Genomic DNA, 16,604 nt, shown 5'->3' with positions numbered 1-16,604 from the left:
TCTCTAACACTACATTCAGTCACTTTATATATATATATATATATATATATATATATATATATATATATATATATATATATATATATATATATATATATATATATATATATATATATATATATATATATATATAAGATACTGCGCAGGACCCTCAAGCCTGGGAGCTTGAGGAATTAGATGTATTCAAGTTGAGATAACGTCATTCAATCACGTTAGTCCAGTTGAGAGAAAAAACCGATTGTCTCGCGTGTTCTCGCGTGATATCCCGTGATCTCACTCGTTGTCGTCAGCACAATATCAGTCTAACTATAATGAATCATGTTAGCTCAACATGATTCAATTTTATAAATGTGAAGTCGTGGAATATCTTGTTTATCCAACATGATTTTATCACGTTTTCGTTTCAAACCCAACATTATTGTGTGAAAGGTACATAATATTTTTTTGTTAATGTAATACGCCCCGACGTTCTTTTTTTTTTTGGCGGAAGATCTAGCTGAAGTAATTGAATCACGTTATCTCACCTTGAATACATTTTATTCCATTTGCGAGAAAAAACCGATTGTCTCGCGTATTCTCGCGTGATATCCCATGATTTCCCGTAATCTTGCGTGAACTTGCGTGATATCGCGTGATCTCACTTGTGGTCTTCAGCATAGGATCGGTCTGACTATAATGAATCATGTTCGCTCAACATGATTCAATTTTATAAACGTTGAAGTTGTGGAATATCTTATTTATGCAACATGATTGTATCATGTTTTTGGCTCAAACATGCAATTATTTAGTTAACAGTACATGATATTCTTTTGTTAATGTGATAACCCCTGAGGTTCCTTTTTTACAGTGTATGAAACACTCACTGCTTTTAAATTGTTTTTCTATTGTTTTATACTTATATATATATATATTAATTGATTTTATTCTGTAACCAGGTTGCTGTGTATTGCAGGTCCCTCTTGAAAATAAAATCCAGATCTCAACTGGTTTTACCTGGTTAAATAAAGGAAATAAAAAATAAAATAAAACTTACAAAAACTAAATATAAAACCTATAATTGAGACTCTCTTCTCGTAGCGTTGTATATTAGCTTTATGTGTTTTTCTGCTACTATCCCTGTTAAATATAGGAAGGTTTTCTCAGCAGAAATGTCTACTGTTTAAAATGATTTGTGCAATAAGTGACATGTGTCGTGAGAGAAGGGAGAGACTTCAAAGGTGATGTCAGATTTCTCTCAACTCATCTTTCAAGCTGAGGTACACTCAGCCCTTTAATCCAATCTGACCAAGTACAGAGCTTAGAAGATAACTTGGTTCTCCATCAGCCTGTTTTAAACTTTTCAGTTATTGCTCGAACTGCAGCTTTCAGGAAACCAGCAGTTTTTTGTAATACCATTTCTTAACTACAAAAAATTTAATTTAATTTCCCTTTATTTATCTTAAAAGAAAATGAAATGTTATAACTCATATTTGCGTAACTTCAAACAGTCATTGTGGATGGTAATGCAGGATGGATCTCCTATAGCAGTCAGTCTTGCAATAGCAGAATCTGCAGAGACCTCTGACTGAAGACTGTTTCTACAATGCAGTACAAATGCTGTCATGAAATGTTAACTGCTCCATATCCAGACAGCAGAGACGATATTCCACAGTAACATGTCCTGGATGACAGCATCAGTTGAAGGCAAGCGAAGCTAATCCACCTCATTTGCTTTTGCCGCTCTTCTTTAAATCTCTGTCTGGCTGCACTGAAAGCCTTCGTTGCCACTGCACTGAAACAGTACAACAAGATTTGGAGTGTATGGATGGGTAATATCCTCGATGATGTTTGAGGCTTTTGATAAAATGCACCTCTTTGCAATATTTTGCAGGAAAGGGACGGGACACCAATTATCTTTTCTGTCATCTTGTCTGCAGCCATGCATCCAGCATACTGCAGAAATACAGTCTGCTATGACACCCTCAACTGTCAAACTATAAATGGAAGTGGATAAGAAGCAGGTCAGAGAGACACTGGAGCCATTGTGATCGATGGGAAAGATGGTTTGAATGTCTTTTCTGCATCCATGAAGCCTCCGTTTCAACTCCTTTGAGATTTGGGGATATTAATCAGCTGCTCACAGTTGTAAACGCAACATCTTGTTCTTATGACTACGCATCATAAGTATCCAAAAGTAACATAAGTAAGAGTAAAACTCCATAATTGGATATGCAGTTGTCCAATTATGTAATACCTCAACCCAAACAAATAAGACTAAAGTGTAAGTTAGAAATTTAGAGGAGATGTAATAAATGCTGCTCTAGTGATTTTTGTATGAGACAATTATTTTTTTCTCTACTGCATAAATTGAATTAGGTTAGAGGTTGGACTGAGGTTCAGTGTGAGATTATGTTAATAATAAAGTTGAAGTTATTTAAATTATTTCTGCACATCTTTGCAATAGGCTGCCAATAAGTGTGAAGGTTGTTTACGTATTTATGAATTTTGAAAGCCCGGTCTTCATATCCAGAGCCCAGCGATGTCGCTTGTCAATATCCTGTGTGGTTCTGGCTGGCATTTGAAACCACAACAATAATCCACAAATAAACTATAACTGAGCTGTAAAATTATGAAACACAGCCGACGCATAAAATAAAACTTCACTGCAAAATTTACAGGCTGTTTTCACGCAGCTGCGGTTAGAAAGGAACTGCCGATATATTGGCAGCGTATAACAATATATAATAAAAAATGCAATAATGTCACCACAGATTATACATATTCCTAAATATAACCAGATATTGGCAACATGTGTATCTTGTTTGTGGTGGTTTCTGTTTGCATGAAAACTCGACTAATTTAGTTACAACTTTAATGGTTTCTTAAAAGGATCTGTAAGCATGCTCTTCCTGAAGTACAGAATTATTTGAAATACCATTGGACATGTTTTTTAGTCTTCATTTCTAAAGCATTGGAAATTTACAGCTACATTACAGTTTCTAGAAAACTGTGTGCAGTTATTAAATGCATTTTATTACAACTATGAACATGCACTGCAGTGGAAAAACATGTTTCAGATCATCAAACAAATTGCAAGATCAGACAAAGATAACTTATAAGTTTTTCTTCTTTTTTTCACAAGGAAAAAAGAAACTTTCCACTTAGACTTTTTATCCTAATTGATCATTACATTTATTTCCTTTGGCACCTTATGCTTTGCTTTCTGCTATCGTTTGGCCTACTTTATGTTGTCACACAGGTTATTAGGTGATTTTCTTATTTTCTTTGTTTATCTACAGATGCCACTCTGACAAGAAGAAATCTTTTACAAAGTTGAGAAGTAGAAAAGCATTGTCTGTTGAGTTTCTCATGTCTTCCGTGTCCAGACAGCAGACAGTATGTCCTATATACGTCCAGCCAGCTCTAACTGAATGCTTTTTTTTTTCTGTCTCTGGGAGGTGTGAGTTTCTGTTGTAATGCTAAAGGGGGGGAAAGAAACAGGCATTAGACAGAGGAAGAATAGAAGAGAGAGCTTTAAAAGCCACTAAAAGCTTCTCCAGCTCCACATCTGTGCAGAAGAGAAGTAAAAAATTTACCGTGAAGACACGTTCTTTTCTTTCGCTCTGTTTTCTCCCAGGTTGCTGCTGTGCACTCCAACCACCCTGTCCACCCCCCCCCCCTCGTCTTTATTCACTCATGTATGAGCCCCTGAAAATCCAGCCTCTCCCTCTGCCCCGTCGCCTCCCTCTGTGCCTCTCTGTGGCAGATGGGCACTGTGTGTGACAGCAGGGTCATTGGGTCACATCCACATGGGGTAGGGGTCTCCTTTTGTCTGCTGGTGTGTTGAAGAGTGTAATTTGACCTCTTGCACACAGACACATTTATTTGAGCTGTTGTCTTACTGTTTGCAGAGTATTTGCATTTTGTGTGCAGGTAAACATGCTGCTCGTGCGTCCGCTTTTATCCGTGCTCTGATAAAGGAGCGAATTGTCCTGCGTCTCTGCATCGAGTGTGTTTATGCATTTAAAAAAAAAATTACACCACAATAAGTCAGGTGGAAAAGAGGGAAATGGTTTGTAACCTTTAGCATCTCCGTTTAGCCTTACACACACAACACACACACAACATATATATGTGGGCACACTCACTTCCCCCTGCTGTGCCTCTAGTCTCAGACATGACATGCATGACCGTGTCTGTGAGGCAGTCACGCATGTTTCCAGGAGTGTCTGAGCTTGTGTACGTCTGAGAGTGTGTGTGGGTGTGTTGGGGGTTGGTGGGAAGAGAGAAACAATTGCAAAGGATGAGAGTATTTATTTGCGTGATGGTGTGTGACGCAGATTCTCTATGTGTGTGTGTGTGTGAAACAGAAGCCTCAGGCCATGCTCATCAGCAGAGAGACCAAGATTTGCATAATGAAATCCTCTCTATCGCACCGCCGCAGAGGACAAAATAAAACAAGACCCTTAACCAACTCTTCAGAATCACAGGTGAACAAAACAAAGTGCAGACCCACTCTGTTATCCTGCAGTCTTCCATTGTTGGGCTTTTTCAGGGTTGAAAGAGCTGGGTGGCTCTGATATATATGTACATGTATATCTACATATATACATATATATGTATATATTTATATGTTTACTTTATTGCTGCTCTACAGGAATGATGTGTTTGTGTTGCAACATGGCCATCAAGTCACTAGCTGTATTTCCATGGGCCAAATAATTGCGAATTTTGAATTTCGAAAATAAATTTGCTTACTGGAAATGTGCCAATTTGAAAAATAAAAGTTTTTTCATTAAAAGTTTTGGATAGATCAGAATCGTTGTATTTCCCACAACTGCAATATAAACTTTTTTTCACATCACTCTGCAGAATGAACCTCTGTTTTATTAGATCATTAGGTCATTATGCACTTATTCAATGTTTTTATTTTATTGTCACTCTGTTGAAATTTGAGTCTGTATGGAATAAACACTGAAAGCAGAGAGTCTGCTGTTGAGTAACCCAATCATATCAGTTATCAATTTAGTTGCACGTTACAGAGAAGCCCCGTTTTGCATATCATAGTAGGATCCATGTACCTGTCAGATGAGATGATAGGCGGCACATTCAGATTTGCATGACTGCCAGACAAGAAATTCACCACCACTGCTGTTATCTGGCTGAGCAAAACGTGCTGCACATTTCAGCAGCAGAAGAGAGGAGTCAGCAGCAATGAGAGGGGGGGTGGGTGTTAACTGGCCGCTGTAGGAGGCTTGAAAAGGGGACAGAAGGCGGCAAAGTGGTGAAATTCAGACAGAACTACAGAGAGGGGGAGATCAGTTGTTCTGGAAGTGCATCATTTTTCTTTGGAAAGAGACCAGCAGCTGTTGTGTGTAATTAGGTTGTAGGGTATGGTGTACAGAAAGAGATTTTGTTGAAGTATTGGGGAAGAAAAGCCTCCTGTAGGTGAGCTTGTGATGAGTGGATATAAGTGTGTTTAGGTTGTGCGCAGACACCGCCTGTTTCATCACAGGAAAAAAATAACCTAACCTGCCCTTGTCGACAAACAAGGGCAGGACTAGCAGAGGTTTTCACAGGTCTTAAGGATGTTTCTCCTTTGTGTGCTTGTAGGAGTCATGCTGACAGCAGGTCTGTTCGACGAAGCCTTCCATATGCACTCATTTGGCATTCTCCAGCTTCTAAAGCGGCTCTTCAGCAGCATAATCTCCACATGGGAATGGTTTACAGTGTCGTGTGGGTGATGGAAACAAAGCTTTTTTCTGACACTGATTAGGTACTTCTGTGCAGCAGCTGTGTTAAGGTGTCTGTCGGCTGCGATTGTCTCTGTGATTGCTGATTTTGTGTATCGAGAAAAGGCAATCACAAGGTTTCTGCGCAGGAACACGGAAACCACCATCAGTACGTCTTCAAAACATACAAGCAAGAAAAGTACAACCCACTTATTTATTTGAACACGCGTGAGTGCAATCATCTGTAGGGAGGGAATAAAAGGAAGAAAAACAAATGCTACCTCGATGAGCAAATAAAAAGAAAACTTCTGCAGCATCCTCCTACAGCTAAAGTTGTATTATTACAGATTTCGGTGGCTCACCAGGTAATGATATGTACAACAAACAAGAACAAAACGTCTTAATTTGGAAACCGGGCCAGAAAAGATATGGCAATTTATTTAACTTAATAAGAGGAATTTTCAAAATCGAACAAATTTTAAAGCAAAAAAGAAAAAAAGCTACTCCAAGCTGCTAACTAACCAGGATTTTAGGGTAATATGGTATTAAAGCGTGTAAAAATATCCAACAACATCATTAAAACTGTCGGTCTGTTTGTCCAGAGAATTGTTTAAGTAGTTTATGGTGTTTTTTTGTGTCTTCCTTTAAAAATAAAAAAGGTAACTCACGTTTATTTGTGTAGCACATTTTTACAACAAACAATTCAAAGTGCTTTATATGACAAAAAAACAATTTTGTTTGTATAAATAGGACGGTCTCCAAGATTGAACCCCACATGGGAGGTTTGTCAACTCAAATTGACAACCAGTCAGATCTAACCTCTGCTTTATCGATCTGAAAATGTTGATAGATTTATCTCCGGCAGGTGATATTTTGATATCTTATATTTTAACATGATCCTAGCTATAAAAAAATCAAATTTATCCAGTTAAATGGCAGACTTCAAACATTTTGCTTTGGAAAAAACAGTGATCGAAATCCAGTTGAATGTTCAAATCTTAAATTGAAGGAAGCCAGAAAGGTGCAGAAAAACTGGCCTTCCTCAGATGACCACCTCAGGCTATAATTAGTCATTGCTGATGAATTCCTTGAACATTGGAAAAGCAGAATGAAGCCAAATCTTCATTCGTTTTTTTTTTTTTATATAGATATAAAAAGGCTGATAAGAAGATTTAGCATTTCTTATAACAGATTTTAACACCACAGCAACATGTCCTCTTGAAGAGGTCAAAGGTAAAAGTACCATGGGCTGAAATATTTTTATTGAAATATGAACCCACACTTGTAGAGCTAAACAGTTTATTTCTTCCACAGTTTTGGCTGATCTTGCACCAGGGATGCCATGTTGGACTGTGAGACGGGTGTGTTGGTGAGAAATCAGGCTTGCAAAGTAAAGTAAAGTAGTCGCTTGACAGCAGTTTCTTTACACCAAAAATCTATTTGAAAGCAAAATTGACATTTTGCTGTTCACCTCAGACTAAGTCTTTCACCATCGAGTCTTCTGTTTAAGTAAACAGAACTGTCTATATGCAGCATTTACAGACAAATTTGCATAATTCTGTGAGCACTTAAGTAACTGTGTAATGTGTTCATGTTTCTGCAGAATGTATTTTATAGCATAACAGCATAATGTTCCATTACTTCTGGGAAGCAGATCATGTGTTGATTTTCACTTAAACGTGTCTGGATCATGAAATTGTACTTTTATGTGTTTCTCATGTTTGAGTATAGGAGCTGTGTGGAAGCTTGTGTGGCTGCATGGCCATGTTTCTGCGTGTTGGTGCTCAAAATGGTCAGTAGCTCAAAAAGGTTGTGTCATACTTAAACCACAAACCTCAGCGACAGTAAGACCAATACAGTAAAAATATTTATAGTCACTTGAAATACTTTGCACAGCTCTGATGTGTACAAATCTACTGCAAGTGTTGGTTTCAAAAGATTTGTTGAGAAGAAGAGAGAATTGGGTTTTCTTCTGCCTGAATGCTGTAATTTTTCTCGTTTTCTTTTTATTTATGTTTTAACTCTTTGTATTTTATTCCTTAAAATATTAGAATTTGAGCATAACTTTAGACTTTTTATCTGCATCACTTGCATTGAACGATTGCAGCAAGAAGGTCCTGCTTTTATATTCCTCCTGCGTGGAGTTTGGATGTTCTGCTCATGCTTGGCTTTCTCTGGTTACTCCAGCTTCCTCCCACAGTCCAAAAACAAGACTATTAGGTTTAAAGGAATAATCTAAAGGTGCAAGTGAGTGTGTGGATCGGAGTTTGTCCTGTGACGGACAGGCGACATGTCCAGGGCGTACCCCAACCCTCCACCGATGGCTGCTGGAGACAGGCACCATGTTATGCTGGTCTGTCACATAAAAATCCTTTCAAAATCCATTTAAATTAGAAACTACATGATGAGAAAATGGGCTATGGTGCTGTATTCCCCCCAAAATGTCTGGCATTTTATATTTTGAGTGCCAAAAAAGTCACACAGAAAAGTAATTTGTTTGTGCAAGAAAATGGGCTTTTGTAGATGGTTTTTGTTAGTGGTTTTAGTCATTTTCACACCTTTCTTTCCCATTAGAGCCACTGGAGGTTTTTTGACCTCCATCCATCTCATCCCATCAAAACTAACCCCAAACCAGAGATAAAAAGTCTATCCAGCAGCCAAACTTCTTAACCTGCACCACTTCACAACACTCTCCTCCCGCTATTACCAACCACTTACCACACCTCACACACCAGTTAGAAAATCAATACGTTTACCATTCCTGAGTGTGTGTCCGTGTGTGTGAGAGAGAGAGAGAGAGGCCCCAGCTCTTAGCTTTCAAAGCAAAACTCCCCACTCCCTGTTCAGCACTCATGAACCCTGTGCCGTCCCGCAGCTTCTCAAGCCCGCATGTTTGAAACAAAGCCCGGGTCGCACCTTTGTCTGCAGCCAGCTGCAGCGTGAATGCCTTCACGGTGACACAGTCACACAGATAAACCTAATGAAGGCTTGCTGAATGTGAAGCCCTAACCCTTACTAATGGTAGTGGTACAGTGTGGAGCACCCCCCATTCTCCCTTTGGTATGCTGACCACACACACACCCCCCCCACACACACACACACGCGCTCATGTCCCGATTCTGGGCCTTGTTTTCTGTTTCCTTTAGCAACGGAAGTTCAGCGTTTCAGAAAGCTGCTAGACAAAACAAATATCCGTCCCAACTCCTCTGCCTCCTTTAATTTGCTGTTTTACTCTCAAACCTTCTCTCCTGTATGTCTTTCTTTCCCATCACCCTCTTTAGTTCTCTCATCAAATTTCAATCTGAGTCATTTGTCTTTCGCTCTTTTCTTTTCGTCCTTTCTGTTGGCTACTTCTCCCCCCTTCCGTATGCCCGCTCAGGGCCCGGTTCGCACACTAACACGGCTCAGTGCCTCCCTGAACACACACCATTCTCCATGCTTTATTGTTCGCCCTGACAGCTTTTGTACTTAGGGAGAAAAAGCAACCTCTAGCCTCCTCTCTCGTCCCTCCCTCCATCCATCCCTCCAAACTCACCGACTCCCCCGTCTTCTTCTCCCTGCCTTCACACTTGTACTCCCCCTTACCATCAGCCCTCATGACCACTGGTCCACACACACACAGACACACACATTCCACGTTCATAAAGGTCAAAGGGTGCAGCTGCCTCAATAAAGAGATCGGGGGTGTAAGGGGGAGAGGAGGCGGGTGACTCATTCACTTTCTTCTCTTTCGGCAGAATAAAAACTCGGAGCATTAAGGGGTCTGGGTTGGATATTTTGAAGGTTTAGTCGAGGTGCTGTTGGGAAGCCTGGGGGTTTACCTCTGTCTCCAACTCTGTTTACTCTCTTTTGGCTGCAGCCAATGTAAACAGGAACAGTTGGTTACCGCTGTTTACCAGAGAGGATCCTTGGCGTTGCTGCCGTCTTTGTGCCGATGATGACCAACAAGCCGGGTCTTCTGTTTGCTAACAAAGACAGCTCCCCACCGCTGAACTGATACAGTTTTATTGGCCAGTTGTCTGACACTAACAGGATAAAGATTTACACCTGACTGCAGCAATTTAAAGTACAAAGTTCTGCTCTTGTATTCCTAAAGATTTTCAGAGAGTTCCCATCTTAGCCTGAAAATCTCTGCCAAGGAGAAGTGACTCAGTCAGCTGATGAGAGCGACTGAGCAAGGAGAGTGAGGAGGTTCGGTTGACCCCGTTGCTGTGGGTGATGCTATCTTCTCAGCACTGTGATTGGCTGTTTTTTTGTCTTCTACTTCTTGTTTAATTGCAGTTGCCAAACAACTTAATGGAGCATTACAACCACCAACTGATACGTATAGTAGTGTGAACTAAATGTCACAAAGAGAAAAAACAAACTCTTTTCCTATCACAGAAAGAACAGAACCTGGTGGCTTTTACTTAACCAATGACTGAATCTACACTGGATTTGGAAATTACATTAATTGCCATGCACCATCACCATGTTTGATTGCACCTTACGTACAACATCATTATTTTGATTTGTCATGGTTTTTCACCATGCTGGTCATTTTACTTCATCGTCTATTTGATAGTTTGGGTGTTCAGCAGTTCACTTCATCAATACTGCCATAAAGTTGTATACAAGTGGTTCTTCCTCCATCTTCCCTGCTTAAGACACTTTTATTCTCACTAAAGGTCATCCTCACAACCAACATTACAAGCTCTCTGAAGGTTTAAGATGCTATATGAATAACTTTCATCTTATCAAGAAAAAATTCTAAGAAAAATGTTCCAGAAAGTCTAAAAATGTTCCTAAATTGAGATGATTAGGAGCAACTTTTACTGTTCTTTGAGAATAAGAACCCTGAAGCTTTCAGACACTGATGGTTCTTATCCTGAAAAGATGCTAGTTCACCACCTTCAGCGTGTGTGCAAATGACTGAATGTAGTGTGAAGAACTTTATGGTCCAATGAACTTGATAAAGCACTGTAAAAGTGCAGGCCATTTGAAATTCAAAGGCCAATGTTATACAAAAAAGCTAAAATATATGCATACAAGGACATAAACCTTAAAAAAAACTGGCAGTGGTGGCTGTTAACATTGTTCAACTTCACAAGACCAAGTCCTATTTGTTTTTTTTATGATTATGATTGATTGACGTTTGCAGATTTTCTTTGGTTGCACAGAAAGTATTTGTTTGACAGTAATCATCTGAATGGCCAATACTAGGAAAGTTCAACAAACTTGAATTACACAACTTGCAGAAGTACTTTGAACCTCTTTGTAAACAATGGTACATTCCAAGTGTATCAAGTTATTCGTAACTGTTCCCACTCTATGTGAGGTCTAAATGAGGGAAAGGTCAGGATGTTCTCAATCAGCTGCAGTAATTACCCAAACTTGAGCTAAATGCCTTACCGTCAGACAACACAAACATCACGAGACGAGCACAAGGAGACAGACCCGTAACGACAGAATGATCTGACGGGCTGAGAAATATTTAAGCTGGACATTTGATTATTGAACAATGAGCAGGTGGTTGATTAGAAACCTGGTGTAGCTGTGAAGGAAGGCAAGAAACTGAAGTTGAACTGAAGAACTGGGTGAAAATGGATGACAGAACAGAGGAAACACAGAAACAGAAGATGACTACCAAACCCAAAGATCATGACAAATGAAACCATGAAGCAGATTTGAATATTATGGAACCACAATTGAATCATAATGGAGCTACAACAGAACCAAAATGGAACCCCAGAAGAAATACCATTCAATATTAGAACCATAGTGGAACCAGAATGGAGCCATGATGGAAATACAAATGAGCTATTATTGAACGTCGATGGAAATTATGATGGAAGATGGACAAAAACGCAATGAAACCACAAGGAAACATGGTGACCCTGAGATGAAAACATAATGGAGTCACATTAGAACCTCAATGAACTGGAATTATGGAAAACATTCTGTGAGGGAATCAAATGGAAACAGACTGAAATCTTCTTGGAAGAACAATGGAACCGAGATGGAAAGATAATGAACGATAATGGAAACTTAATGGAACCACAAAAGCATCATGTAAATAAACCGATACTCATTTAATGTGTATCCATTTGGGTCTCACAGTGCTACAGTTAGCAGCACCATTGCCTTGCAGCCAGATGGTCCTTGGTTCCAATCCCTGCCTGGGGTCTCTCTATGGATTGTGCATGTTCTCCGTGAGCATGCGTGGTTTCTCTCCGGGTACTCCAGCTTCCTCCCACAGTACAAACACACCTGGGTTACAAAAACATCATAAATATATTAGAAACTTTTGGAAATGGGTTTACTTTATACAAATTAGTTTTGCTTCATGATGAAACCATTTCAATGGACTTTCCTCAGGTCTACTGCACTCTCTGTTTCCCAGTTTCATCGCCTCAAAGCTATCTTTGCAGTGACACTCAAATTTCTTGTGTGGTTTCCTCTCGACAGCAGCAGTACTTACTTTCACCTCCTTCAAATCCCCTGAATTTGTTCAGTGCACCTCTGATGAAACAAAAGCAGGAAAGTGTTCTCTCTCTTGGTAATACCTCCGTCTGCTGAGTATCATTTAGAATCGCTTTAATTATTCCCAACATCTCTCAGGGATCATTTTTATTCACTTAAAAGTGCTGTATCATTTCTAAAAGGGACAGAGAGTGCCTCGGGTCATCTGAAAAGGACGCATTAACCTCTGTAAAAGTGCCACAAACTGTCACAAAATGATTTATCACTTTAATAACACAACACAGTGGGATGTTACAGAAGGTAAAAGATGTTAGATTTAATATCCTGCAATAACACCTGTCCTCTGGAAGGTCTAAAATCAGAGAACAAGCCAGAGGACTGCGAGATGTGGAGCTTTCACTCACATCAGCTTCCACCTCCAACAGCTACTGGAGAAGAACCGGTGTGAAATCCTTCTTGATGGGCTGAAAAGTGTCTTTAAGGATGCCAAGACTCTCCGTCTCAAGTATGTCAGAGGGTGTAGTTCTAACCAGGATGACTTTGGCATGATCACACTTAGACTCGGCTGAGGGAAACCTAAATCAGATTCTCCTTTGAACAGGATTTGCTTTGAACTCTGCCTGGGCATCGTTTATATAAAAAAAAGAGAGAGAGAAAAAGGAGGGGTCTCATGACACAATTTGATTGTGGAAATATGTGCAGGTGGTAATCCACCTTCCTTTGGTATTTCCTAAACTTTGAACTTGACATTAGAAACTTCCCAGCTTTTTTCATCCCTGCCTTTTTGTCATGCACACACTTCCTCCCTGTGGTGGTGATGCATTACATGTTTGAAAAAGGTGTGACACGCACAAATTGGCATGATGAAAACCCTGCTGTGTCTTGCGTGTTGCGCTCGCTCCTCTTTGCAAAAACAGAACATGGCACGCGGCACGTAAAGATCCAGGACATTCCTATCAAATTCCAGGGATGCTTGCACTGAAATAAAGTTGAAGATACATCAGCCAAGAGGCAGAGGAAGGTTAGGAATCCGTGTTTGTCACAAACACAACAGTAAAAAGTCAGAAGCCAGTCTTGCTGTCCAATAACAATTTTCAGCAGTGTGCAATTTAGTGGTAGTGGCTCCTAGTCTCAACACAACCGTCTGGGGATCAATTCCCGACTCTGAGTCGTTTCTGCATGTCTCCTCCCCCCACTCCCCGCCCCCCACCCCTTTTTTTTCTGCCATTTTCCTGTTCCAAATACTCTAATTAAAGGCAAATACTCTTTTTAAAGTGCAAATTTTAAAAACCTTAAAAATGAATCCATTTGGTTGCAATAGAGCGCAGGTGTGAAGAAGGAAAATTATTTTGTTTTATTTTCTCAAATAAAAATTTGAAAATTGTGGCATGCATTTATATTCAGCCACCTGAAGACAACCGTAAAACCAAGACATGGCCGTCCACCTAAACTAGGGTTGTTTTGGGCCAAATCAAGATCATGAATGCTCTTAAAGGGCCGGTTGAGGGCCAGACACCTCACACATCTAGTATTTACAGAAAAATATCAAGAAAAAGTGCCATATTTTATAGACTAAAAGTCACACTGTTAGTTTGGCTGTTCCTGCGACTTATAGTAAAGTGTATATAATCCTCTTTGTGCTATATTTTTTTTATTTATATTTCAGAATATTCCTCATTGTACTGTAAGAACCATAAGAAATCTAGTTTGCCACAAGCAAGCATGTAGGAAACGTGTAGAAGAAGGTGCTCTGGTCAGGTGAGGCTAAACTCGACTCACATGCGTCACTGCATGCATTATGAAAGCTAACACACTAAAAATGTAATAAAAAACACAGTGGTGGCAGTACCCTGAAGGCTGCCAGAGACATGAGTCTGGGACGGACTCTCCAATAACCCAAAACATCCACCAGAACTACAATGAGATGGTTTTCATTAAAATGTATCCACAAGTTAAAATGGTTTAGTCAAAGTCAACACCTAACCTCAAATGAGAATCCCATCTGCCTGAGCTTGAGCTGATGTGCAAAAAAAAAAATGGACATGAAACTGTGGATGGTCAAAGCTGGTGGAGACGCGCCTTAAATGACTTGCAGCTGTAGTTGAAGTCAAAGATGTGACTAAGAAGCGTTCACTCAAAGGCACCGACTACAAACGCATGCAAAGCTTGTGTTTTATTTGCTGGGCATCACTTCGTGTCGGTCTTAAACATCACTAAAAATCCCACATCGAAGCTCATGGTCAGGAGGCAAAATGTGGAAAATTTGAAGAATCGCAAACAAGACAAACTCTGCTCATCCAGAAACCCCCAGCCCTCCTCGTCTCCATCGCTAACTGTAAAACCAAATTGCGTGCTTTAGCTGTTAAGATTAATCCTGCGAGTCTGGCATCCGTATACACCCTAAAGCCTTTTTTCGTAACTGCAGCTTTTTCCTGATCTTATTTGAGATTCTGCAATAAAAAAATAAAAAAAAAGAGAAAACCTTTTTCCTCCTGCTACCCGGCTGTCGCTGATGGAGGTTTAACGCCGATAAGAGCCGCTCTTTGTGATTAGAACTGCCATTTAGGGGAGAAATATAGAAGCAGCACGAACCAAATAACTAAAATCTTGTTCATCCTTCTCATATTGTTACGATTTAGCGTCGTATTTAATTGATTAGCTAATGCTTTCATAAATAAAACTAATAAGGGGGCAGCTGGGAACAGTTGCAGCTGCATGTCAGTCAGATTAATGTTGCCTTTACAGGCATTTTGTTTTTATTAGACTGATTTTTACATTAGCCTGTTTATGGTAATGAGCTCCTCGTAAAACAAATGTTTATTTTGATCCATTAAATCTTTTACTGTGCTAATTCTACAGCGATTGTTTCATCATATCCTGACTGACAGTGCCTGTGGGCAACACGTCCCTCCATATGAATTTCCTCCTCCTCTTAAGAGAGCGCAACCAGAGTCCCTGCAACAGTTGTGCAACACTTTGAAAGAACCGAACCTTCAACTCTCACACCGATAAATCCATATTCTCCATTTGCGACCCTCCAGGCTCCAGAGTCTTGCTCGAGGAAACTTCAACAGGGAAGGCCCTGGAGAACAAAGAGGGTGAAATCCTTCCACAAACCACAAGACCACCCCGACCGCCATGAAAGCCGCTCCTTTTGTCGGGGCGAGGGCATTCTTTCGCTTTGACAATGAACTTGAAATTCAAGCACATAAACGAGCCTCCTGATGAACAGGCCCATGAAAACAATGGATGGGGTGTTTTGGAAATAAACTTTTTAATCATGACAAACTGGTGCGCACTGGGGGAGATTTGTTTTTGTGGGTTGGGCTGGAATTTTGTCTGAGAGCGCGGTTTATTTAACGTCTGATCGGGTTTGTTTATGAGTCCCGAGTGTCTGTGTGTTTGTGTGTTTGCTTTATGTTGTCATGATGCAGCTGTTTATTGGTCTTAAGTGAGCCTGTGTGTGTATAGGAGCGTTTTAATGACACCTTAAGGAGAACCTTCATATAACGGTGGTAAATCAAACGGAAAGAAAAGCAGCAATGTGATTTTGATGAGATGAAACCAGATCAAATGGTTATTGTTTTGAACTCTAGACTTACCGTTTAGGTCGTTTCACATTTTGTCTCTGAATGTTTCTTTTTTCTTTTTTGGTGATAGTCCAAAACAAAGTAGTGTGTCAATGTGAAGTTTAAGGTGTGTTAGCATATAAAGATTTGAGGAATTTGTAATTACTAAGGGGAATTTGTAATTATTTACCTTAGTAAGCATTTTATTGATCTCAGGCATCACATTTGTGCCAAAATTTCTGAGCAGCTTATTGAGCATTTATTAATCAAGTGGGGGATGTGACATAAGAAGAGGACAAGAAGGCAGAAGAGTAAAACAATAAGATAAAGGGTCGTCTGTTGATTATTTTCTTGTTTTATTCTTTCATTTCTTCTCTTCTTCGTCCTCCTCTGCTCCTCAGTTTCTTTTAGGCCATTTAATCTCAGAATCTGACCAATCAGATCAATGAAAAGAGTTTATTTTCCTGCCTTACCAGTGTGCCCACTAAGAATCGAGAGCGTCCACATCGCAGGTGTCCAAACTTAAAGACTCATCCAAAAGCGTCCTCGTTTTCTCCAGACTTTAAGATCTGGTTTGTCCTTCACAACCCGCCCCGTCCCAAGATTCATTGCAGGCCTACCAGGAGACTTCTGCTCTTGCAACAACGGCAGACCAAGCAGGAAACATTAATAATCATCCGTGAAAAGAAGAGAAATGTAAATATAAGTATATGACAGTGTGGTACAAATGAACTAAAAACAGCAGCGTTGTTTGCCTTTTGCGATATGCCCAGACTAGTTTTTAATATCATCTTTGTAAGAAAATTATTTATATAATAGATTAAATAAATTGATTAAAAAGAATTCATAAAAAATATTTCAA

Source organism: Poeciliopsis prolifica, unplaced genomic scaffold, assembly GCF_027474105.1.
Source record: "Poeciliopsis prolifica strain line A6 unplaced genomic scaffold, Auburn_PproV2 SCAFFOLD032, whole genome shotgun sequence".
Classification (NCBI taxonomy): domain Eukaryota; kingdom Metazoa; phylum Chordata; class Actinopteri; order Cyprinodontiformes; family Poeciliidae; genus Poeciliopsis; species Poeciliopsis prolifica.
The sequence above is the reverse complement of the archived record's forward strand: the minus strand, read 5'-3'. Positions refer to the sequence as shown.